General features: G+C 41.5%; 1 long non-coding RNA gene across 1 annotated transcript in view; it reads left to right on the plus strand.

Moving 5' to 3' along the window:
• LOC309367429 overlaps positions 1-24,193 on the plus strand; it is a 320,714-nt gene extending 296,521 nt beyond the window's left edge. The window contains exon 2 of the long non-coding RNA XR_014167165.1: positions 23,795-24,193. This is a non-coding gene — a long non-coding RNA (uncharacterized lncRNA). The remainder of the gene's footprint in view (positions 1-23,794) is intronic.
• Positions 24,194-24,507: the final 314 nt, after the last annotated feature.

Below are 24,507 nucleotides of genomic sequence, written 5' to 3' on the forward strand. Positions count from 1 at the left end.
TCGTCTTGCAAAGCAACTCAAAAAATGAAAAACTCTTTCGTCTTGCGAGTTTTTCATCTTACGAGGCATTCGTCTTGCGAGGTACCACTGTACTTAATTCGTTCCGGAGGTCCGTATTTAACCTGAAACTGTTCTTAACCTGAAGCACCACTTTAGCTAATGGGGCCTCCCGCTGCTGCCGCGCCGTTGGAGCACGATTTCTGTTCTCATCCTGAAGCAAAGTTCTTAACCCGAGGTAATATTTCTGGGTTAGCGGAGTCTGTAACCTGAAGTGTATGTAACCTGAGGTACCATTGTATGCAATTTGGCTTTAGGAGTGATCCCCTTGCATAAGTTGTGGGCCTGCTGTAGAGCTGGGGACAGACTTCTGCCTGAAGACCTGGACAATGGGTAGCAGAGGTATATTCAGGGACTCACAACCGGTTTGGACACAAATGGCACAGAGCCTCAGGGACACCACAGGGGAAGCCACAACTATGATTTAGAATGGAGCATGTGAGGCAGGGGTGTGGTGCCGAATATTAGCATCACACAATGCGCTGCTGAAATTTGAGACCCCAAGTTCATCTGCTGTGGGTAGCTAATGTGGTGCCCTTCGGAAGCTGTTTGGTTAAACTCCCATCAGCCCCAGCCAGTATGACCTATCGTTGAAGGAGACAGGAGGTCTAGTTCAGCAACATCTGGAAGGCATCACATTGGCAATCCATGCCTTAAAGAGTTTGTAAACCCTGAAAAGCTTTTACTTCAGATGAAAGTGGAATGAGCAGGTACACAGTGAACAGTAAACCTTTGAAATCCCCTTGAATATTTGGAGTGGGAGGCAGGGAACTATAATTTCTCCAACAATCATAGACATTATTAGGGTATGTGGGCCATACCTGTGGGTATGGGGAATAATAATAATAATAATAATAATAATAATAATAATAATAATTCATATAATCCATCTTCCAAAAACCATAATGTTCACATCACTGTGGATTTAATAAGTGGATCGATATTGTTCTAAACTTACGTTAGATAACATTTTCATGTATTTTTTTAGAAGCAGAAAACATCACCGGCATTAGGGAAGATTAAAGAATGTGGGTGTTAAATAATAACCACAGTGACTTCCTATGACCTGACATTCTTCCCTGCCCGATGTGGTCAGGGTGTAACTTGGTAATTATAATTGGTATTTGTGGCAATTTATAATTGTCACTGAACTTAGTTTTGCAAAACTTTTCGGACTAAGCATGCAGTAACAAGAAAAGTATATGAAGGCTTGTTTAGCTTGTCAAGAGATTTAGGAATGTACTCTAGTTGGTCTTCCTCTCAATCTGAGTTTGGGATAATTTATTCATTAGTTGGAGAGCGCTGTAATTTGAATGCACCATTACAAGAATGCAGATATTGCTATCCGCTGCTTTCCAGAAATCTTGCCTCCAGTGTATGCTTCATTTATATAGATGGTGATTATGTTTTATTGATTAAAATCTTTAAAAATGCATGGCACAGGGTTTACATAATGGGAAAATTAAGCACGCATTTTAACAGAATAACTTCTTTTTCAGGTGATTAGCAGTGCCTTTTAGCAGTAAGCAGCTGTAAACATTTTCAGTAATAATAAGCGAATGTTGCAGTAATACAGGAAATGCAAACTATATTAAAAGACTGCACTTATCAAAGGAACATGTCCTGCACCACCTCTTTTCTATTTTGTAGCTGCAATAGATAAATATTTTCCCCCTCAAAATGCAAAGAGTATCTGTGCTACCATTGGAGTCATTTCATACTTGGAATGTTATATAAAGCTATGGTCAATGTTCTGGCCAGCAATGGACAAAATAGTGGGGCCAAGTCACTTCAGCAGAGAGGGGAGAGACGCAACAGCGACTAGGTCACCCCAGTGACAACATGTCAGCAGGAGTTCCAGATTGGCTGTGCCAGCACATTTACATTTATGCTGACTCCTCCCCTTTCCCCATCCAAATTCCAGTATTGTTACAAGTGTCTGTATGGATCCCATAGGCATCTGCTTCTCACTGGGTCCCTCAAACATCCAGCTCCCAGAGAGTGATGGTATTTTTTGCTGAAACCATTCATTCATATTACCTTCACAACACTGCTTCCACTGGGTCTACAGTGGTACCTTGGGTTACATACACTTCAGGTTACATATGCTTCAGGTTACAGACTCCGCTAACCCAGAAATAGTACCTCGGGTTAAGAACTTTGCTTCAGGATGACAACAGAAATCGTGCTCCAGCGGCACGGTAGCAGCAGGAGGCCCCATTAGCTAAAGTGGTGCTTCAGGTTAAGAACAGATTCAGGTTAAGAACGGACCTCTGGAACAAATTAAGTATTTAACCCGAGGTACCACTGTACTTTGAGTAGAACTTTGTTGGCTTCATCAAAAAAGAAACAACTAACAATGCAATGCTTGGTTTCGAAAGTGAGTGGAACACATGCCAACTTAAATTATGCTAGGGTAAAACATCCATATTCCAAACTCAGGAGTTCAGAAGCAGGACTACTGTAAGATAAAAACAAGCCTTTAAAATAGTTTGACTTGTAGTCCCAGCAAAGGAAGAATGGATACAAAAACTTATGGAATACGCAGAAATGGCGAAACTTGTTGGAAGAATAAGAAATCAAGATAACAAACTTTTTATAAAAGAATGGAAATGGTTTATTGAATATTTACAGATAAATTATAAACAGATAAGAATATTGGCAGAATTATTGTAATAACCTGCAGCTTCATAAGAGTATATATTTAAAGTTGATGAATAAATGAGCAAATTAAATTAATTTGGATATGCAGAAAATATTAAAAATAAATTTAAGGAACTGCAGAAAAAGGGGGAAGGAAGTCAAGTTTTGAAATGTTAACATATTGTAAAAAGTTAAATGTATAAACCTGAAAAGCATATTTTAATATAAATAAATAAATAAATAGTTTGACTTGTACCAACCATTTTGCTAGAGTACATTCTATCTGGTTTCCTGGTCGCATGAGTGAGCTGAAAGGAGTTAGGATGCAGCAGGAATTAGGGTCCCCCTTGCCTGGTCAATCCTCTGCCACTCCCCCAGAGCACTCATTTTTCATCAATTATGCTGTTGTAAGATCTGCTAGTTGCACAGCCAGCTGAAATGGGATGAATAGCTGCACTGGTGTATCTCTGACTGAAGCAGCATGTGGGTCTACACTGCTACAGCCTTGCTGTGCTGCAAATCAGCCGACTGAGCCAGAGATCTGCTGGATACTGACTTGCTCATCCCAGTAGATATTGGGATTGGATTCCTCCCTAATTCAGTTGCTGAAAGCAGTGTAAGAAGCCAGTCATTACCACTGATTGCTGTGATGATTAAGTTTACTATAGATCATCAAAGGTCTAATCTCCTTATTTCAGAATATCTCTTAAAATCTTTGGGGAAGACATCCATTCTTACATTCTGTGAACTCAGTATACCCATCTATCAATCACAAATTGTAATAACTGAACACATCTGAAATGTTAATTAACTCCTCATTCTTTCCAGACTGGACTTGAAAGACATTGTTGTAATGAGATGCTAGTACTTCTGTAATCAAAGTATTATTTTTCCAAGGGTGCTAATATTGCAAGCAGTGCCGGATTTATGTATACGCTAAGTAGGCTGAAGCCTAAGGCCTCTTGGGGGCCTCACCAGCCCACATGTTCCCCAGCGGGCAGTCTCCCCTCTCCCAAAATTGCAAACCCAAGACTTCATGCGAGGGCAGGACAACCCAAAAGCTGTTAATCAAGCAAACTAGCACACAGGTCACCTTTGTCACAGTCAGGATGCCTATGTCCTGGCCAGGCCTGCACTCAATCTTGTTTTTGTACAATCTTGTTTGTCGTCAGTAACCAAAATTATATTATCAACATATACAAGCAGAAAAGTTGTTTTCCTTCATTGGCAAGGAATCGTACAAAACAAAGTGGCACTAATAAAGAAAAGTTCCAGGGTGGCAACAGAAAGCAAACTAAAAATGCTTTTGCAGTTCATCAAAAATATCCAGCAATATCAAGTTATAGGAAAACTGGTACTATTAACAGTAATCCTTCTAGCTGGTTAATTGGTTTGGCAACTTCCATGCACATGACGTGTGATGCTAATTACTTCCCCCAAGAGTTAAATGATAACTAATCAGAGGCAGCTACAGGAGAGCTTTGAGAGTCAGGTGAGGGTCAGATGCCTTGCCAATCCCAGCAGGTATATAAGAGGATGACCAGGCCTGCCCAGGCCTGGGGAGGTCACATTTACTGTGAGGCAGCAGTGCTGCAGTGTGGTCTTGGGCCTCTTGCAGCCGGCGGGAGCTCATCGATTCCACCTTCGTCACCAATATTAAATGTTCGGAAAAGTCAGAAGCCCAAGGCAGTATAAGTTCCTCAACCAAGTTTATTCAACATTTGTCAGTGACAACAGCTCACTCAGGAACACAAGAACCAAACTGACTGGATGACATGATAATAATTCCAAGCATGAACTGACCGTTGACAGTTGACAGTTGAAAGAGCATGCGCTTACTTGCCATTAGAACGTTCATCTACCAACGCTTCTACGACTGGTTAGAATGTGCCTTGTAACATAAAATGTGTTAAGCCCAATACATAACACCATCCAAAAGGTATGCTGAAGAGTTTGCTAAAACAGTCATAGAAGTTACAGCGGTTGTTAGTAACTCAGAGAAGGTTTGGGAACCTTCAAGCTTCCAAGAGGTCTAAAGTTTAACCTCAGAGGATGCTGAAGGCTGAACTTGATTCCTTAGAGAGGAACAAGACATGGGAACTAGTTCCAGGCCTGCCCAGGTCACAAGAGGTTTACAAAGTTCAGTTATTGCAAAAGTTTCTCAATGGGTGGGATATAAATAAAAAGTTTATTATTATTATTGTTATTATTATTATTTTAATTTTATGCATTTTTTAAAATCACCATGGTATTTAACAATAAAATTGTCAGGGAACTGCCATCAGCTCAGAGGTGAGAGGTGGAAGGGCAGTTGGGTTACAGGGAGCCTCCAAAGATCGTGAGAAGCAGCACTTCCTCCGTGGAGGATGGAAGCCCCGACTCTAGTGGGGAAGAGATGCAGGGCTCGGAGGATGGAAGAGAGAGGATGCAAGAGGCCACGCCAGCAGACATAACAAACATCTTATGTCCTTTAGAGGAAAAATTGTGAATTGTATAATTTTTTTTAATCCCCATAGTATTTAACAATAATATCTTACGTTCTTCAGAGGAGAAATTGTGAATTGCAGAATTTTAAATACCCTTGCAGAATTTTAAATACCCTATGATGTTTTAGTTCATAATTCTGTATTGTGTTTTATTTCTGTGTTTTATTTCTGACTATCGGTCGAATAAAGGAATTGATTGATTGAATACCCTTCATCATCCTTGGCTTCACTCAGTTTTGTTTCTAACACTCTTCCATTTTCTTCTAATTGTGAGGGTGGGGCCTCACAAGTGGAGTAGCATAGGGCCTCTCGTCGTCTAAATCCAGCCCTGATTGCAAGTGTTAAAATATGAGGTAAAGGACTTTATTAAAAAGAAAGAAAGAAAGAAAGCAAAAATCCCTGTTGTATGAAGAGAGGAAATGGTATGAGTATATAAAGGGACTTTCTGGCTAACGTCGTGGCTTGAGTAATTTATTATTTGATGAAACGTAGCAGCTGCTTCCCAGAAACTATTCTTCTTCCCCACTGGTAGAGGAATAATCACAGGAAGTTGTTCAATCAAAAAGGTCATTTCTGCCTTCCAGGAAAATGTTTACTAAATTGATAGTAGCTGAGCCTGAAACTAAATGAAAACTTTTCATCAGCCTTAAGACATATTGCAATTTGTTAAATACAGTATATTTCAAAAAGCTAACTTTAATTTTAATACAGTTCAAAATTCTTCCTGTGATTGTTTCTCTCCGAACCCATAACATAGATCTTTGAAAGAGCAGGAGAACAGAAAAGATGTTTTATTGATTTACTATGCATGGCAAGCTGCCCATTAATTGAACATGCTGATAATCCATTTTATTGCCCATCTATCTCTGAATCTAATTATGTAATGCATGGAGATGCAAGGAGATATAGATACAGATAGAGATATATCGTATCATTTCAGAGCCATACTACAAAATGCAGGCATGCCTTCAACACTTTAGACCAGGGTTGGGAAAACTCTGACCCAGGGGGAGAATGTGCCACCTAGACCACTCTGACTGGCACTTGCAACTCTCCCCAGTCGTCCCCCCCTTGCCCCCAAGTGCTTTCACTCTGGCAGGAATGTGTCATTGAACCAAGAATGGTGTGAGAATGTGTGTATCTCTATGTAATAAAAATAGAAGAATGCCATCACACGGCCTCCATTTGAGGATTTGTGGTGCTGCTCCACAATCCTGGATTTAATGTATGAATCCAGGGCAGTCTGGGGAAACAAAACTGAAGGCAGGTTGCATGACAGCAGTAACCATAGCATGGGAAGAAGACTGGAGGAACACCGAGAGGGGAACAGCAATGGTTTAAAACAGTGGTTTACAACCAGTGTGTTGTGGCACCCTGGGGTGCCTTGAATGACGGTCTGGGGTGCCATGGGCAACACTGGCCTCTGTCCCTCTTTCCTTCCCTCCCTCCTCTGATGCCCTCTCATGTCTCTGCCTCTCAAAGGGTTGTAAAGCTGTTTGTTGCAGCAGCCCTGGCTACAAGATTCCCAGGTGAATGGTGCCTCTGGGGCTGGCCCAGGTCCCTGTGGGGCAGTTTGAGGAGGCACCTCTCTTTGGGGCAGGAGCGGCACAGTACAAAGACCAGGGGCGGCAGCTGCCGCTGCCCAGACGACTTCCTAGGAGAGGGGAGAGCAGAGGAGGGTGAAGGAACACTACACAAGGGAGGGTGTTTTAAAAAAGATGAGAGGCTGTCAATTCTGCAAGCAAGGGGTGACATAACTGGGCTCCTGAGCCCCACAGGGGTGCTGTTAAACAACAGCAGGTGTTTGTGTAAAGTACTCTGCATCAGTTATGGTTCTTTCAGTTTTTCACTTTTCTGTTCATCAATTCTCCAGCAAATTGTGATTTATTTATTTTTTTAACAAGTAAAATCCTCATGAAAGCTCATCAGCATTTCCGTGCAAATCTGTCCTAGTAAGAACATTTCAAGCAGTTTTAACTTATACATTTTTGCAATCAATTTGCCCCAATAGTGTGTGTGTGTGCTATTCTATGTTTATGCACACTTTATCCTAATGTATGCATTTTGATCGAATAACTGCTTCGCAAATTTCAGAGCAATGCACTTTTTTTTAAAGGAAGGCTCTGTTTTGGTTCTCGTATTGTTTCAGAATGTGAGAGTAAGGTAGGATTGCCATTAAAGATGAACTGCATTGACTTTCTCCCCATGCCTATTGTGAAGGGGAGACTGCTTTGCTGGAAGACCCCTTGGCCCCTAGGAATTGGTTCCCATGATTCCACCTGAAAATAACAACAGTCCGGAAGCACCTGTGTAATCTACGGTTTTCTCTTTGAAATTTCACCCCTTATAGTTTGTTTAAATCAATAAGTTTGTGTGCTGGGATCTCATCAAATGATGTATCAACAATAGCAACAAATAGCAATATCAACAAATAAGAAATATTCATAGTATAACAAATATTCATATTATAACCAATTTTGGGGGGAGTGTGTGTGTGTGTGTGTGTGTGTGTAGAAAGGGTGAACTTAGCAAGAGTTTTAGCACCAATGCTAGTAGAATAAGGATAGAACCCTCTTTGTATTATCCACAACCTTGAAATTTTTATGTGGTTCATAACATCTGCTTCAATGAACAGCAGCTGGCTAATAACTGGTCAAAATTCCAGCTGAACAAGGGAGATGTGAATCATTGAACTCTACCAATTACATGCTCAAAAGGCTCCATGAAAACCAAAGCTCCCTATGTGAGTGCAATGTAACAAGTGCATTCAAAGCATCTGCACTCTTCTGAGAAAATGAGGTGGCAATAGTGAAATCTTTAGAGGGTGCTATTATCTACATTGAAAATAGTGGCCCAGAGATAATTGTAAGCCATGTGTGCTTGTGATTGAGTTTTTTGAAGCTATGGCCTCAATCCCAAGTAGTTCTGCATGCCCAGCTGCAACTTAATTTATACCTGGGGAGGGAATAAGAAGCACAGCCTACAAAACAAACCACTGTGGAAACTTTGGGGAGAAAATTGTTTTTTTGGCACAGAGAGGACTGCTGGTCCAAGGGAAAATGTCTCACTGGGGGCATGGAGTTCCTTGGGCATGCCCAGTGCAGCCAGGATTGGGAAATATATAAGACTGTGTTGGTTCCTTACTTTCTCAAGTACAATGGTACCTTGGTTTTCGAACGTAATCCATTCCGGAAGTCCATTTGACTTCTGAAATGTTTGAAAACCAAGGCACGGCTTCTGATTGGTGCAGGTGCCCCAGAAACAATAGTCGACAGCCACATTGGATGTTCGGCTTCCAAAAAATGTTTGAAAACCAGATGTGCTGGTCCCGGGGGTAGGTACCGTGGGTGTAAGCAGAGTCCACACGAAGAGGGGCGAGGTCCAAGGCGGAGAGCCGGGCGGGGAACAGGAACGCTGGAACAGGAGGCTGAGCAGGGAACAGGAGCACCGGATAGTCAGGAACAGGAGGCCGAGCAGGGATCAGGAACACCGGATAGTCAGGAACAGGAGGCCGAGCAGGGATCAGGAACACAGGAAGGTCCAAAGCCAACAACGACGTTGCTCCCGCAACCTGGGGCCAGGCTGACTGGGCTTTTATCCTCTTCTAAGGCCGGGGGCGGTCCCGGCCCCCAGGAGCCCCGCCTCCTCTGGCCTTAAGGCGAGCACTCCTCCTGGGGGCAACCAGTTCCCTTCGCCTCTCTGCCCTAAGCCTCTGCAGATCAGGAGAGGCCGAAGGGTTACTGGGCCCTGGAGGAGGCTCACCTGTGGCCACTGAGTCGTCAAGCCCCTCTGGGGCCAGAAGGGCTTCACCTGGGGCCAGCTCCTGAAGCTCTGACACAGGTGCAGGCTCTTCAGCATCTAGGCCTTGCCCCAGTTCAGCCGGCCCTGGAGGCGGGGACTCCAGTGCAGGCTGGGATTCCTCTGGTTCATCCTCTGAATCGGAATCCCAGGCCATCACACCAGAACACTTGCTTCCAGGTTTTCGGCGTTCGGGAGCCGATTTGTTCGTCAACTACAGAGAACCAAGTTTCCACTGTAATCATTTCTGTGTACAATAAAGGTGCCCAATAGTTTGGAAAAATGTCTCTCAGTAACTATAACAATTAAATCCAGCTATGAGAGGGATAAGGAAGTAGCCCACCTTTCCACAAGCAATGTAAGCTTTGGTCCAATAAGGTGGAATGGAAATTCCGAGAACCGAATTCATACAAGCTAGGCTGTACCCCTGCTCATCAACATGATAGTTTGAGGAGGGTTGGCAAATTTGCCCCTGCCAGAAATGAATACCAGGAGTGGGAGCCTGTGTATTATTTCTCTTAGCTTTATGTGGTTTGGTTGCAGTGACAGCTTCTTATTCCCCCTTCCTAGTTCTCTCCTGCTAGGAATCTGACTGGAGGTCAATATTTCCCACCTGCAGGATTATGTTCTACGTAGCTACATTAAGTGACAAGAAACAGTCAGGAAATGCCCCCCCCTTTCCTCAGTAGTGAAGCCTTTACACAACACACATGAGTAAATTATCTTTATTTGAATAGGTAAAGGTAAAGGGACCCCTGACCCCTGACCGCAGACAGCTTCCGGGTCATGTGGCCAGCATGACAAAGCCACTTCTGGCGAACCAGAGCAGTGCACAGAAATGCTGTTTACCTTCCCCGCCAGAGTGGTACCTATTTATCTACTTGCACTTTGACGTGCTTTCGAACTGCTAGGTTGGTAAGAGCAGGGACCGAGCAATGGGAGCTCACCCTGTCATGGGGATTCGGACCGCCGACCTTCTGATCTGCAAGTCCTAGGCTCTGTGGTTTAACCCACAACGCCACCCGCGTCCCTTTTGAATAAACGTCGATCAACACTGAACGTCAGGAGTATATAATGTTTTACATGGAAACAAAGCCTAGTAACCCATAATTGGTTAATTCAAATTTAAGTAGTGTTTTGTTGGCAACATGGCATCAGAGAAGGTGGTATCCCTGCATATATATTTTTAAAAAGAAGATCAACAACATGTTGAACAACACTTGTTCTCTAGTAGTGTGTCCTGCTATGCCTATAAATCTATGTAACTAAAGGTGATTGGTGTCAATTAAGGAACAAGATCATATTTTGGGGGGAAATGTCAGTAGCAGTCATAGGAGCCAACTCCTAGGAGTCGTGGTGGCTTTGGGGCTCCAATAAAATATTTGATGAAGCTGCACCCCCCAAAAAAAGTTGATGGGCATTGTTATTCAAATGGTGCATGTACACCACAAATGTGATCCATTATTCGGGGCAGGGCTTAACTGCCTCCCCCCCCCCAATATTTTATTCAAGTTGGCACCCCTGGTAGCAGTTCTCAAGCTGCTGTTCAGAAAAGGAACAGTTATCACGGTAGGCAGAACTATCCCACAGTGAGTTCTGGTATTGACGTAACTAGTCTGTGAGCCATGTTAAGCAGTCTGTCACCTTGTAGGGATCAGGAAAACAGGAACCTGTGCCTTCAGAAGATCATGCTGAAACCATGACAAGTGCCATCTTAGCACTCCTAATACCTGGAACATGCCCCAAGCCATTTCAAAACACGGTCTCAAATGTGATCCACCAGAGTTACAGTATTTGTAATAAACTCATAGTTGCCATGGATTCCAATATCACAAACCCATCAAAATGTTACTTTCCATAACATTTCCCGATTGCTGTCACCATTTTGTATACAAGGGTATTTTTAAAGTAGTATATAAATAACAATCAATAGCTGCCAAAGTTACTTTGTCAGAACTATCACATCTCCTGGTTTCCTCCTTTGTAAATTAAATGTAGCTTTATTGTACAACATTTAAAAGGTTCCCAATACATTTGTCCCTATACACTGATCAAAATGAACTTCACAGAACATTTATTCTAGTTGCCAGATGGCCAGTTTCATCCATCTATGAAAGTCATGGGCTCCTTTATCTTCCAAAGTTTTGCTAAGCAGTTTTAAATTCATAGAGCTCCATCTGTGTTGTTATTGCTATTTTTTTTATCTTTCCAGACATTAGAAGAAAAATGATTGTAAGAACTGAATCAAAGTTGATTAAGCCATAGCAACTACAAGTATGAGCAGAGCCAGATAAAACCCATATAGGCCTATTTGAAGAGATTTCCCTCAGGGTATATCCACCTCAAACCTAATGGTTTTATATCAGTTTAACTGTAATGGATTTCCCCAATAAATCCTGAAAGTAGAGTTTTGCCAAGGGTTTTGAGCATTCCGTGTTAGAGATCCCTAGTGTGTTCTCACTATATATGTACCAAAATTTCCTGGTATAGAGATAGGGAACAACTTTTAAACAGGTTTAAGTTTGAAACGTATTTGCACACTACATTCAATGAGTGTTCAATCTGTATGCACAAACAGTTGATCTGTACACTCATACAATTGATCACATGTCATGTTCAATGTATACAGTCTTTGTATCTTTATACACAACAACTGAGCTCCACAGCTACACTATTGCAGATAATAACTGAAGTGAACAACTAAGCAAGTGTACACACTTTCACACAGACACATGTATAGAGACAACTTGTGTCTGTGCTCTGTGTAACATGTGTACAAGCCTGCAGTTAGGTCCTAGGTTTCCCTTCTGAATTGTTGTTGTTGTTGTTGTTGTTCTTGTTCTTGTTGTTGTTATCGGCATTCTGTTCTTCACAATTCATTCACAACATAAGTGGAGAACGAATCAAATAGCACTATTAGAATAACTTGTTGGTGGTGTATCGAAAACCAATCCATAAATTAAGACTCAGGTATGAAATGCTAAGCAGAATCATTTGCAGCAGCTTTAGCATAAACAAAAGGAAGCATTTCTTAACTCATAATTCATTTAAGGAATCCACTGTACAATACCTTGGTACAGGAGGAAAGTAAGAGCCATTTGGGCAAGCTAGAGTCATTATCAGAGTTCAAGAAGACATTCCCTTCAGAAAACTTGAGGAGTGGATGAAGCTGGTTCAGTGAGGCTTGTGGCCTGGCAGAAGGGGGCATAGCTGGAAGGAGATGTGACCTGGAGTGAGACCCAAGTGCCATACAGAGAAGTCTGGAGAGTTGCATTAGGCCCCAAGGACTGAGGTTCCTCAACTGTACTGAAGGGTGTGATGCATGGAAGGTCATTAACCTAGATGACTTGAAAATGGGACCAGAGACCTTGGAGCTATCTACCAATGAGCCATCATAGCTAGGAATGAAACCTGACTGGAATTGCAGGCGGGGATAACAAAGAGAAGGCGCAAGGCACACGCAACCCACTAAGACATTATGAAGGTGTATGTGCTGAAATCTCCCCTCTTTCAGTTGTCCATGTCAAAAGCATATTTGGCTTACACAGGGCACGAACCAGACAGCATAAAGCACTGTGGAGTCCTATTAATTTCAAAAGACGAAGGCAACCACGAATTTTCATAATCCCCCTTGAAATCAATGGGACTTGACAGAGGAAGCTGCTCTATATTGAGTCAGACCATTGGGTCCAAGTAGTTCAGTATTATCTACATTAATGGGCAAGGGTTCTTTAGAGTTTCAGACAGCCCTACCCAGGGATGCCATAGATTGGACCAGGGATTTCTCTTTGCAAGGCACATGGTCTACCATTGAGCTGTGGCCCTTTTCCTTAACAGTGCTTAACTTTGTCTGGACTACTCTGTGCTGCAACTTCCTTGTACAAAAAAAGGCAGCCCGGTAAGCCATGCTGCTCTTGAGTACTAATGTTCTCCTCATCTAGCATCCTTTTGTGGTACACAGTGTGCCTGTATCCTAGATTCCAGATCAATAGAATGTGAAGTTAGATAGTTACCTGGGAGCTCCTAGCTACAAACCTGCCATTAGCGCTAATGTAAAATGCATCAGCATATTGCTTTGGGAATCCCAACTCCCACTGACAAGGATTTGATTGCAACGGCTCCGAGTGAAGAGGACCTTTTTGAATCCCAGGGAACAATGTATGCCAACATTAATGACTTGCAAGGCATTTTGCATCATAGACCCTTTTCAGTAGCTACTTCAGCTTTATTAATGTGTGACCACGAAATTCCAGATTCCTCCAAACTGATGCCAAGGTTTTGTGCTGCGAACTCCCCGTTTTGTATACCCCCAACAGGTAATTGACAAAACAAATCAGGTTCACAAGTTAATGCCAAAAACATCAATTGATTCCAAACCAGTGCCTCACTTGTGTGCGCCCCACCTCTTTCATGCACGCACCCTTCCCCTCATGCGCACACCTGCCCCAAGTGGCCATTTGACCATTTCAGGGCCCGCACAGGGTTGCTGTGACCCTAATTTGCTTTGTCAGTTACTCAGTTGTGGGGGTGGCACAAAATGTGGGCATTGAAGCAGAAAACGGCATAAATCTTTGGCATCAGTTTGGGGGGATCTGTAATTTCTGGGTCACACGTTAATGAAACACTTGTACCTCAAGCGTAAACAACAAAATATTTTGTACTGTGCCACTGGTTTACTACACATTATTGTGCCATATTCCATACTATAGCTCCATGTGCTTTTTTTGTCCTGTACATTAAGACATTTTTCTCTTTAAAATGAAACATAGTTTCACCGTATGCCAGTATACATCCTTCAAATGATCTCAACAGTTCAGTTCATAAGGAAATCAAAGTGGTTTTAGCTGATCTGTGCCATTTTACTTTAAAAAATAAAAATAAAATATATTTGTAACTATGTTACCCTGGTAGAAATAGTCCTTCCTTGAAATTTACCACTTGCCAGCTTTTTGAAAAGCTATAGAGAAAGCTTGAATCGCTTAGAAAATAACATTCCGTTTGCTTTGGTAATGTTGAAAAGGGGTACAATTTTAATTTAAGACACACTGCAGCCAGAATAGTTCTCATTTCATCCCCCGAGGAAAGCAAAAAGCAATATATAGAGAGAGATGTTAGCTGTTGCATTCAGCAGTTAAAGTAACTATCCAAAAATTACCATTTGCATCTGATGCAAAGCTTTGTCTCATTTTGCTAACAGTGTTTTATAACTCCTAATGTTATGGTTCAGAATATGAATTTGTACAGCTATTAATTCATTTGTATCCTTCTTAAGATGTCAGCAGACCAAGAGTCCAAAGACAGCTGCACTGTAGAAGCACCGACAAAATCCCTTCAATGTTACATACTTAGTCTTGCTCAAATTGCTTGCTTGTTCCCATGATTGTTTGTTTCTTGCAAATACTGTATGTGGTTTCTGTCCCTATCTAGATATAAAACCTCTCTTGCTCTGAGTGTGTTTATTTTGGAAAAGGGCGAAATCAAATTGCCAAGGGTTTTTCTGTCACGGGAACCAACATTCTCAAAAGTCATTACAATAAGGAGCATGTGTGCAGCAGTATCAACACACACATGTACTAACATTATTATCTGCGAATGGACTCTTCAAAAACTGGCAATATCTTTCTGAGCACTCACTGAAAATAGCTCATAATTATTGAGCAGATGCTAAAACAAGCCATGAGTTTGCTTATCATTACCTCTGGTCAGTGTAAAACCTAGAAGCAGGGCCCATTTGTAATTAGATTGTGCTTCGTTTCTGAATACGTTAAAAATTGGAGTCTATAATTAACTGAGGAACCAAATTAATTAGAGAGATGGTGTACTCTTCAATTGTCTCTTGAGACATACAGATGCTAACATTAATTGCAGATTCAGGACTTCCTTCAGGGTGACCTGGGGCAGCCCAATAAGATTTGGAATTGGCTTGGGAATCTGTTGTGCCCAGATAATATCTAGTACAGCTTGTGTCCATGATATCGGAACAATTGTGTTTCCTATCACTGAGATATTCAGTGGAGTCCTCCATGGCTCAGGTGTGTGGCTTGAATCTGCCTTGGGACCTGGAGGAAGACCTGGGAGGAAAGAGGAGGAAATAATAAGTAGAACATGTATTGTTGAGTTTTTGCATAGAAAAAAGACTAAAAATCTAAATCAGCATCTGAAATATCCTAATTAGAACTTACTCTGCATGGCAAAGGTCTAACAGAGGAAGGAAAAACCCTTAATAACAAAAGTTCTTACCAAAGCTTATTTAGTTAATGAAAGGCAAACCTGTTTCATTAAGCACTCACCTAGCCATCAGAGTTTTAATTACTGTATTAGTCAAAATAGCAACCATTTTCTTACTAATGAGATCTAAAAGCTAATCTTTTTGGAATTATAATCTTCTACACTTTGAACAGGCCAAAATCGTTTGTTTAGCAGTTGGAATATACTCACCTCTTATGGCTAAATTTCAATATGTTCAGACATAATTGAACCCAAGACTATGAAAGAGTCATATAATTCAAAAGCACAAACACACAAATGTGAACTAGGGCCAGGGGTAATTAAGACAGGGTGTGTGTGCAGAACCTGAAATGCACAACATGTTGTTGGACTCCTGCATGTATCAGCTGCAACAATCATAGCCAAGGATGTGAGTGATGGAAGCTATTGTCCAGCAACATCTAGAATGGCACAGGTTCTCATTCTCTGGACTAAGATGCAAATGCCATCAAGGAATGCAATGTAAAGCCCAAAAATAGAGGAAGCAGCAAACTAGACCATTTCTGCCCTTAATGGTTGGCACAGTGCCTTGGTAACATCAGTAGCTAGAAGACAGAACTTCCTCTACACTGCCTGAAAAACTGTTGCTGTTTATTCCGCAAAGTTACATCAAATGGATGCCTAGCAACTGGTGGGCTTTCACCTCAAACAAAGCTTCTTATCATTTGTAATATGTAGTCTTTGGCCAGTTCTGCAGACTTCTGAAGACCATGTGCCCCATATGTAAAATTCAGATGGTTGCATAAAAACAGTCCTAAAGTTTTACTAGTAAGACATCATTGTTAATTAAATGAGTGAGAGGGCAGCACAGCAGAAGCAAGAAAACTACTTACTTACTTACTTACTTTATCAAACCTTTATTAGGCATTATGGAAATAAAACCTTAAAAGAGAAAATAACATATAAAAGCCTTGAAATATATATAAAAAAGGCAGCAGTTTGCTAAGTACATATATATATATATACATATAGAGTCAGTGGTTTTCCTTGTTAACCTGCTCCTTGGAGGACTGCTGCCAAAAACTCGGCTACCCCCGCCGTTACCCTTTGGTCAACGTCGGATAGGTAGAATCCCACACATTCACCTTGCTGCGGTTCCAGACCACCCAAAAGGGGGGACAGCACGCGTTGACGGAGCGTACTGTACAATGGGCAATGAAGGAGAATATGCTCTACAGTGTCCGGGACATTCATAGAGCATCTGCAGAGTCTCTTGTTTCTAGGAATGTTTTGATATCTTCCCCTGACAAATGCTGAGGGAAAAACATTCAAGCGGGCCAGCATAAAAGCCCTACGTTGGGCTGGGATTATTAGTTTAGTGACGTAATTGGCTCTGCTATCTAAGATATTTAATTCATAGAATATGGGGGAGCAAATTTTGTTTACAGCTGCCATAATATTTTGTCTCTCGACATCCTTTAGTCTAGTTAGGATATTATGGGAAATATATTGCTCATTAGAATTGTACAGGGACTCCAGCTCGACGCCTAAAGATTCAATCTTTTTTTCGAGGTGCTGATACCATCTTGATTTATAGGAGTCTTTGAGCAAATCAGCGAGCAGACTTGATGGAGGGCAGCGGAAGTGGCAGCGTAACCAATACTTTATTGAGGTGGACCATGCCCAATATTCCATTGTGTGTATGCCTATTTCTGCACACATTGTTTCATATTTGATCATAGGTGGGAGTCCAAGAATACGTCTCAGAAAGCTAGAGTGAATCTTTTTTAAATCATTGTTATATGCTTGGACCCATAGCGGGATTCCATAGAATATCTGGGATTGCACTTTTGTTTGAAATATCTGATTTGCCGCAGGAATAAATTGATTACCTTTCTGATAATGAAAACGGGCAACTGCTGATGAGATGCACTTTGCCTGTTTTATGGCATTTGTGCGATGGGTTGCCCACCCTAAATTGCTCTGGAATAAGATTCCCAGATACCTATAGATTTTCACTTGTTGGATTTCTTGCCCTCTTATTTTCCATTTCTCTAATTTCCAACCATTCGAGAAGACCAAAATTTTTGTCTTCTCATAGTTTATAGAGAGTTTGTTACATTCGCAATAGAGGATCAGTGAAGATATAAGACGTTTTAGACCCAAGCTCGTTAAGGATAGTAGGACAGCATCGTCTGCGTATAGTAAGAGAGGAACTGGTTTCTGATTAAGTTTAGGGGCATGTGATTCTATTTTTTGAAGGTAATCTGGCAAGTCTGATAAAAATAAATTAAATAGAAAGGGGGCAAGAATGCACCCTTGTTTTACCCCTTTCGAAATTGGGATGTCTGATGAAAGGTGACCTTTGATGTTAAGTTTGACTTGACAGGTATTGGAAGAGTGTAGATTTTGCATTAGAATCAATAGGCGCTGATCAATTTTTAATTCTGCGAGTTTCCTCCACAACTTTGGGCGGTCAATTGAGTCGAATGCACCACGAAAATCTACAAAAGCAGCGTATATCTTAGATTGCCTTTGGGATCTGTATTTTTCAACCAGATGCATAAGAATAAGACAGTGGTCTAGTGTAGAGCAACCTTTGGAGAAACCTATTTGTTCTTTCCCTGGTAAATTTAGCAAGAAAACTAATATCCATGCACAGAAAGATGAGAGTAGTGATGGCGATGCAAACCAGATATCGAAAAATAAATGGACAAGATGGAATGTGGACATACAGTGGCAAGCATCTCTCAGCTATGATCTGCATGTGCAGTTGAGTAGCAGTGAGATTAGCCTGAGAAAGTGGAGACAAATTATTCAAAGTTTGGCCTAGCAGTAGGGTTTCCCTACAGAACTCTACACATAGAGTTGGCTGCTCCTCCTCCTCCTCCTCTTCTTTGGCGATCACTCGTAGCTGAGTAAGATTATCTTCCATGACTGTGGAGGCCAGTTCTGGACCCGCACGTCCTTCCACAGTGGAGACATTGGTTTCCGGGCAGGAGTTGATCACGGTGTGGGTTTGCCAAGCATGCCTTCCTCTTAGCACATTTCTCCCTTGCGTCCTGAGTTTGAGTGTCTACAAAACCCATGACAACTTTGGTAGAGGCTGTTCTCCGTTTAGAGCACTCGCAGGCAAGTGCTTCCCAATTGTTGGTGTTTTCACTACATTTTAAAAGATTTGCCTTGAGACAGTCTTTAAACCTCTTTTGTTGACCACCAGCATTACGCTTTCCATTTTTAAGTTCAGAATAGAGCAGTTGCTTTGGAAGACGACAATCAAGCACCTATGCTATGGGGACTGGGGCTGAGGGAGTTGGAATCCAACAACATCTGGGGGGCCACAGACTTCCCATCACTGTTCTATATCCATTAAATGAACACTTCTGTGAAGTGAAGTGAAGCCATTGTGCATTAATGCATGCAATTGATATGCTACTGGCTGCTATGGTAATTCTTCTTACACATACCAGAAACTATAGCACTCAAATCAACAAAAGCTTACTGTTATTTGTCACCTGTATGCACAAGCAGTAGTGAAATAATCATGGCGATGAGAATTGAGTGGATAGGTGGATGGAGGAACAGACTTGCATTCTAGTAATCTTCATAATACAATTGATTTATCTGTTTTGATTCCAGAGGTCACATTCACTGCAAGTGAAATAGTCAACACCTGGACAGATGCAAATGATCTAATCCATGAGACACAGGCTACATTTCTTTACACTCATGAAGTGCTGCATGTGAACTATCATTTATAATAAGGAAATGTAACTTTAACCACATTTTGTATGACAAATGTGAGTACATGGTAGTGTATAATATGCAGCATGAGAAATATGAAAAAATAAGCCCTATCAACACAGCATGGTGTGTCTTTACAGCACTTGAGTCACATTTATTATAAAGGTTTATCATATTAATATCTCACAAAAAAGGAAGAACTAATAAGTAATTCTTTTGCTTACTACAATCTATACAAAAACTGATGTAAGAACTATCAAAGGATATTTTTGAGGATATAAGAGAGAAAGAGAGGGTGGGAGGGAGGGAGGGAGAGCAAGAGGAGCTAAGTAAGATAATTTCTTTATACAGTTGACATGATTCGAATCTCACATATGACATATTATCGGTTTTAATATCATACAGAGGCAAAAACAATATAAATCCCGTACTCATAGCCAAGATCAGAAATCTAATAAGGTTTTGTGAACTTGCTTCTATTTTTCAATAGTTGTTGCCAGTTAAGGCACACTACTATACATTTTGCTATCTTTAATATTTTTAAAAATCATGAGTAATCAGACAAGCAGATCCCGACTTCAGAGCATCCCATGTTATTAATTCCAGTTAAGGCTCCTTACTCGTAAAAAAGCCACCCAGATGCAAGGGCCCACATGTACAAAAGCATTTTACCATATTTACTCGAATTTAATGTGCACTTTTTTCCAAATCACGTCGCAAAAATTAGGGTGTGCATTAAATTCGATAGCACATTACATTCAAGTAGATGGTAGGTTTTCAGTACAAGGGGAGGGTGAAGAAGAGCTACAATACCCCCCCCACACACACACACTTGAACACATAACCAGTCAGGGACTACCTCTCCCCCATGAATCAGCCCTAACCCATCAATCTTCATTTGAGGTCCTTCTTTTTGTGCCTCCTCCACCAGAGATCTGGTCTTTTCTGTGATGGCTCCCATTTGTGGAAGGCTCTGTTATTACATCGTTGCCTGGCACTGTCATTACATCATTATTTAGACATAAAACATTCCTCTTCTCCCAGGCCTTTGGCTAATTAAACAAAACATGGCCTATTAAATGGGGGAGGGGTTGTTTTTTGTTACTATGATATGTATTTCTGTGTTTTTTTATATTGTAAACTGCCCTGTGATCCTTGGATGGAGGGCAGTATGGAAATTTAAATAACAACAATATTCATAAGTTTTAATTCGCAAGGTGGTTAGATCTCAACTAGGGCCAGGGCCTTTTCAGTACTGGCCCCGACTTGGTGGAACACTCTGTCACAAGAGACTAGGGCCCTGCGGGGACTTGACATCTTTCCACAGGGCCTTTAAGACAGAGCTGGTCTTTGGTTTGGACTCAGTCTGACCCTTATGTTTCCCTCCCCTTATGGTTTTGATCTATGGGCTACTATTAAAATGAGGCTGCGTTTTAAATTGTATTTTAACCCATATTTTAAATTGGTTCCCCCTATTATGTTTTCATTGTAATTTTACTGGTGTTAGCCACCCTGAGCCCAACTCTGGCCGGGGAAGGTGGGGTATAAATTAAAATTAATTTTATTATTACTGCTATACCAAATTTCCAGGATAATTTCAAAGATATCATAACCAATGCGGCTTCCAAAGATATCTTCCATTAGCTAAGTGAAGGAAGGAGCATTACTGAATCATCACACACACACACACACACACACAAGCACATATGCACAAATACAGAGTAAAACAATGGTTGAGGTGGGTTGTGGAGTTGCTTAAGTAGATTGCTTGACTTTCCTCACCCAGTGTTTCAGCAGGGGGTGGGGGTGGTTATGTGAATGTCCCTGTGGTATCCTCATACAGGCACTGTGGTTGTCTGCAAGGCATTTCCACACAGCGGGGTTAATGCCAGTCTTCATGCCACATCTGCAGACATCTTTGTCATGCAGAGTTGGTCCGCATATGAGCCTGGTGCCTGAAGCCAGCTGCCCATAGAGCACATCTTTTAGGATCCTATCATTTTCCCAGGGCTTTTTTTCTAGCCAGAACTCACCAAAACTCCGTTCTGCCACCGCTCAGGTGGTCACCATTGTCATTGTCATTATAAGAGAACAAGGGAGGTATTCGTGGTGAGTTCCAACACCTCTTTTTCTGGAAAATAACACTGCCTCTTCCATTCCACGGATATGACCAAGCTAGCGTAGACATCATGCGCGGACATTCTGGGAATGTGGGCTTCAGAAAGCACATCTTTTTTCAAGATTCTGTCCTGCCATATGTTGCACAAAATCTTCCTGATGCAGCGCATATGAGTAACAGAGCACATCAGTTTCCTGATTTGCAAACTTTGAAATAGGCTGTTCCAAGAGGCTAGAATGAGGGATTCTGTCAGCATGAAGAAGAAGAAGAGTTTGGATTTGATACCCCGCTTTATCACTACCCAAAGGAGTCTCAAAGTGGCTAACATTCTCCTTTCCCTTCCTCCCCCACAACAAACACTCTGTGAGGTGAGTGGGGCTGACAGACTTCAAATAAGTGTGACTAGCCCAAGGTCACCCAGCAGCTGCATGTGGAGGAGCGGAGACGCGAACCCTGTTCACCAGATTACGAGTCTATCGCTCTTAACCACTACACCACTCCAGTTCACCCATTTTCTTGCAATGTTACATCCAATTAGGCTTAAAAGATTACTTAATAATCTTTCTATCTAGCTTAAAAATGGTGCAGACAATGTACAAACAGCATATCACTTCAGTACTTGCCTGCTCCCTGCTGTTCTTTCTCATTTACCCATTATTAAACAAAATGGCTTAGATCCAGAGAAGTGCCAGTGGAAGGAGGCTGCCAAAAGTTAAATTGCCTGTCCTCTCCTCTCTCCACCATCCCTTGCCCCCTGCAAAGTCTCCTGAGGGTTGAGGACCACTTTTGAATGGTATGAACTGGACTGTGGCGCCTGGCACTGAGCTTCAACTCCATAGGAGGGGCATAGCTGACAGATGACTCCCCAGCATATGTGTTATGTACACTGCACAGCTGAGGAACCTTGAATCAATGTCATAGCATCTCAGAGATGACCTACACCTTTCTGCCCATTGTGTGTGTGTTTGTGTCTGTGTGTGTGTGAAAAAAGAAAAAAAGAAAATGAAGCAAAAAGAATAGAATAACAGCAACAGCAAGAAGAAGAAGAAGAAGAAGAAGAAGAAGAAGAAGAAGAAGAAGAAGAAGAAGAAGAAGAAGAAGAAGAAGAAGAAGAAGAAGAAGAAGAACAACAACAACAACAACAACAACAACAACAACAACAACAACAACAACAACAGGTAGCTGGCTACAATAGTATGGATAGCTCAAAAGTAGTGCATATGCTTTTCATCCAAAAACCTCAGGTTTCATCTTCAGCATCTTCAGGTAAGACTGGGGAAAAGATTCCTGCTTGAATCCCTGGAGAGTCTGTGATCTTCAGTTTAACATAACATCAGGAGAGGAAACTCACAGCTCACATGCATAGAACACTCATGAAAGCAGTTAGTTTGCAGGGGAGCTTGCTGAGATAACAAATGAACAGCCTCGGGGTCAAATTAGTTGTTGAGCAGAACATCTGAAAAGTGTGGGTGGAGGAAAAGAGGATACTATTTGAAGATTAAGAGAGTTGGTTCCGAGTGAATAGCATTTATGTAGCTCAGAAGTTACAAATACACAAAGAAAGACTTCTCTCAATTTTCTCTTATTTGCTAGCATCTAGCCATTACAGATACAAGCGGTGTCTCAGTAGTTTATGTTCAGCTGGATTTCCCTAAAGGATTTCAACTTCTTTTTTTGACCACAACAATGTGGGTAGTTTTCACTGTGCCTGTTCCATTCCGAGGTATCTGATATTGAACAGGAATAAAGAAGCCCAGTCTTCACTGCTGTCAATCTCTTTCAGTCTTAATAGATTATGTTTCAAAAGAATTAGGCTGGGATCACCTCAAACCCCTAAGCAGCATTGCACCAAATTGAATGTTCTGCCTTGCTAGCAAAGGCCCCACAAGACATCATCTCAAATTGTAGATTTAGGATGGTGTTGGAAGTATGCAAAACTCTTTGTACATTCTAATAATGCTTTCCTCCTATTTTCCAAATTGATCAGGCCTTTCAGCATAGCACTTTCGGATAGAAATGTTTTATTAAAACTTTTAGGCAACTGGAAGCCATTCACAATGGTCAGCATTATCTGTGAGTAATGTGTCATTATTGCACCAGTTCCCTGATACAACCATATATCACCAAAGTGCTATTGCTTTAGTGATGAATTAATGTAATACATCATCAAAATGCCATTATAGTGATGATATATTATTCTCTAATATGGCATCAGCTGGCAAAAAGCAAGTCCAGAAAGAGTTGTGCAGAAATGAGAGGGAAACACAAATAAGTTGGGCAGAATTACATTTTCCCATTCTAAACACATTTCTATAATTTTAATTGAATGACTATAATAATTGATGATATATTTAGATACGCAATATTTCCTATGAATGACTAGCAAATTCCCAAGACTTTTACCTCCACAGTTTGAGGCAGCAATGCTTCCAAATGACAGTTTCTGGAAACCACAGGAGAGGAGGGTGCTTTTGCACTCAAATCCTTTTTGTGGTTTTCGTTCAGGCATCTGGTGGGCCACTGTGAGAACAGGATGCCGGAATACATGAGCCATTGGCCTGATCCAGCAGGATCTTCTTATGCTCTTTGGAGTTCAACAACATCTGGAAGCAGAGTTGGATTTAGGGGAGTGCGACCAGTTTGGTTGCACTGGAAACGAGGCCTCTGGGCACCACAGGGGATGCTGCAACTATGATTTAAAATGGAGTATGAGAGGCTGGGAAGCAGGGCACCAGGAAAGAAGTAGATAATAAACTTTTTGTTATGTACTGAAGTTCTCACCCTGGGCCAGCAGGGGGATACTGTAGATAGTTATGCAAATGAAGGATCGAAAGTGACATTCAGTGATTGGATGGATACTGTAGATAGTTATGCAAATGAAGGATCGAAAGTGACATTCAGTGATTGGATGGATACTGTAGATAGTTATGCAAATGAAGGATCGAAAGTGACATTCACTGATTGGATGGATACTGTAGATAGTTATGCAAATGAAGGATCGAAAGTTACGTTCAGTGATTGGATAGTTTTAGAAAGTTGCTACAGTAACGTTGTACTGGAGCTCTATATAAGCAGGCTGACTGAGCCCTTCAGTTCAGTTCTGTTCTGGCCTCTGAATAAAGAAGAGCTGTTTGAAGAATCGCTGTGTCGTCTGATATGTTCACCCACAACTTAACACTTTTATATTTGTTTGTTGTTGTTGTTGTTGTTGTTGTTGTTTTATACCCCGCCCTCCCCAGCCAAGACCGGACTCAGGGCGTCTAACACCATATATAAAACAACTGATTGAAATACAACTTAGAAAACAAGATTAAAATACAACATGAAAATGCAGCCTCATTTCAGCAGAAACTCAAAAACTTTTGGGGGGATGAAAACGTCAAGTCTTCACCAAGGCTAACTATCTAGACTGGTCTTATATGGGCCAGAAAAAAAGCCAGGGAAGTCCCCAAG

This window comes from Podarcis melisellensis (genome assembly GCF_964234715.1).
Source record: "Podarcis melisellensis genome assembly, chromosome: 3".
Lineage (NCBI taxonomy): Eukaryota > Metazoa > Chordata > Lepidosauria > Squamata > Lacertidae > Podarcis > Podarcis melisellensis.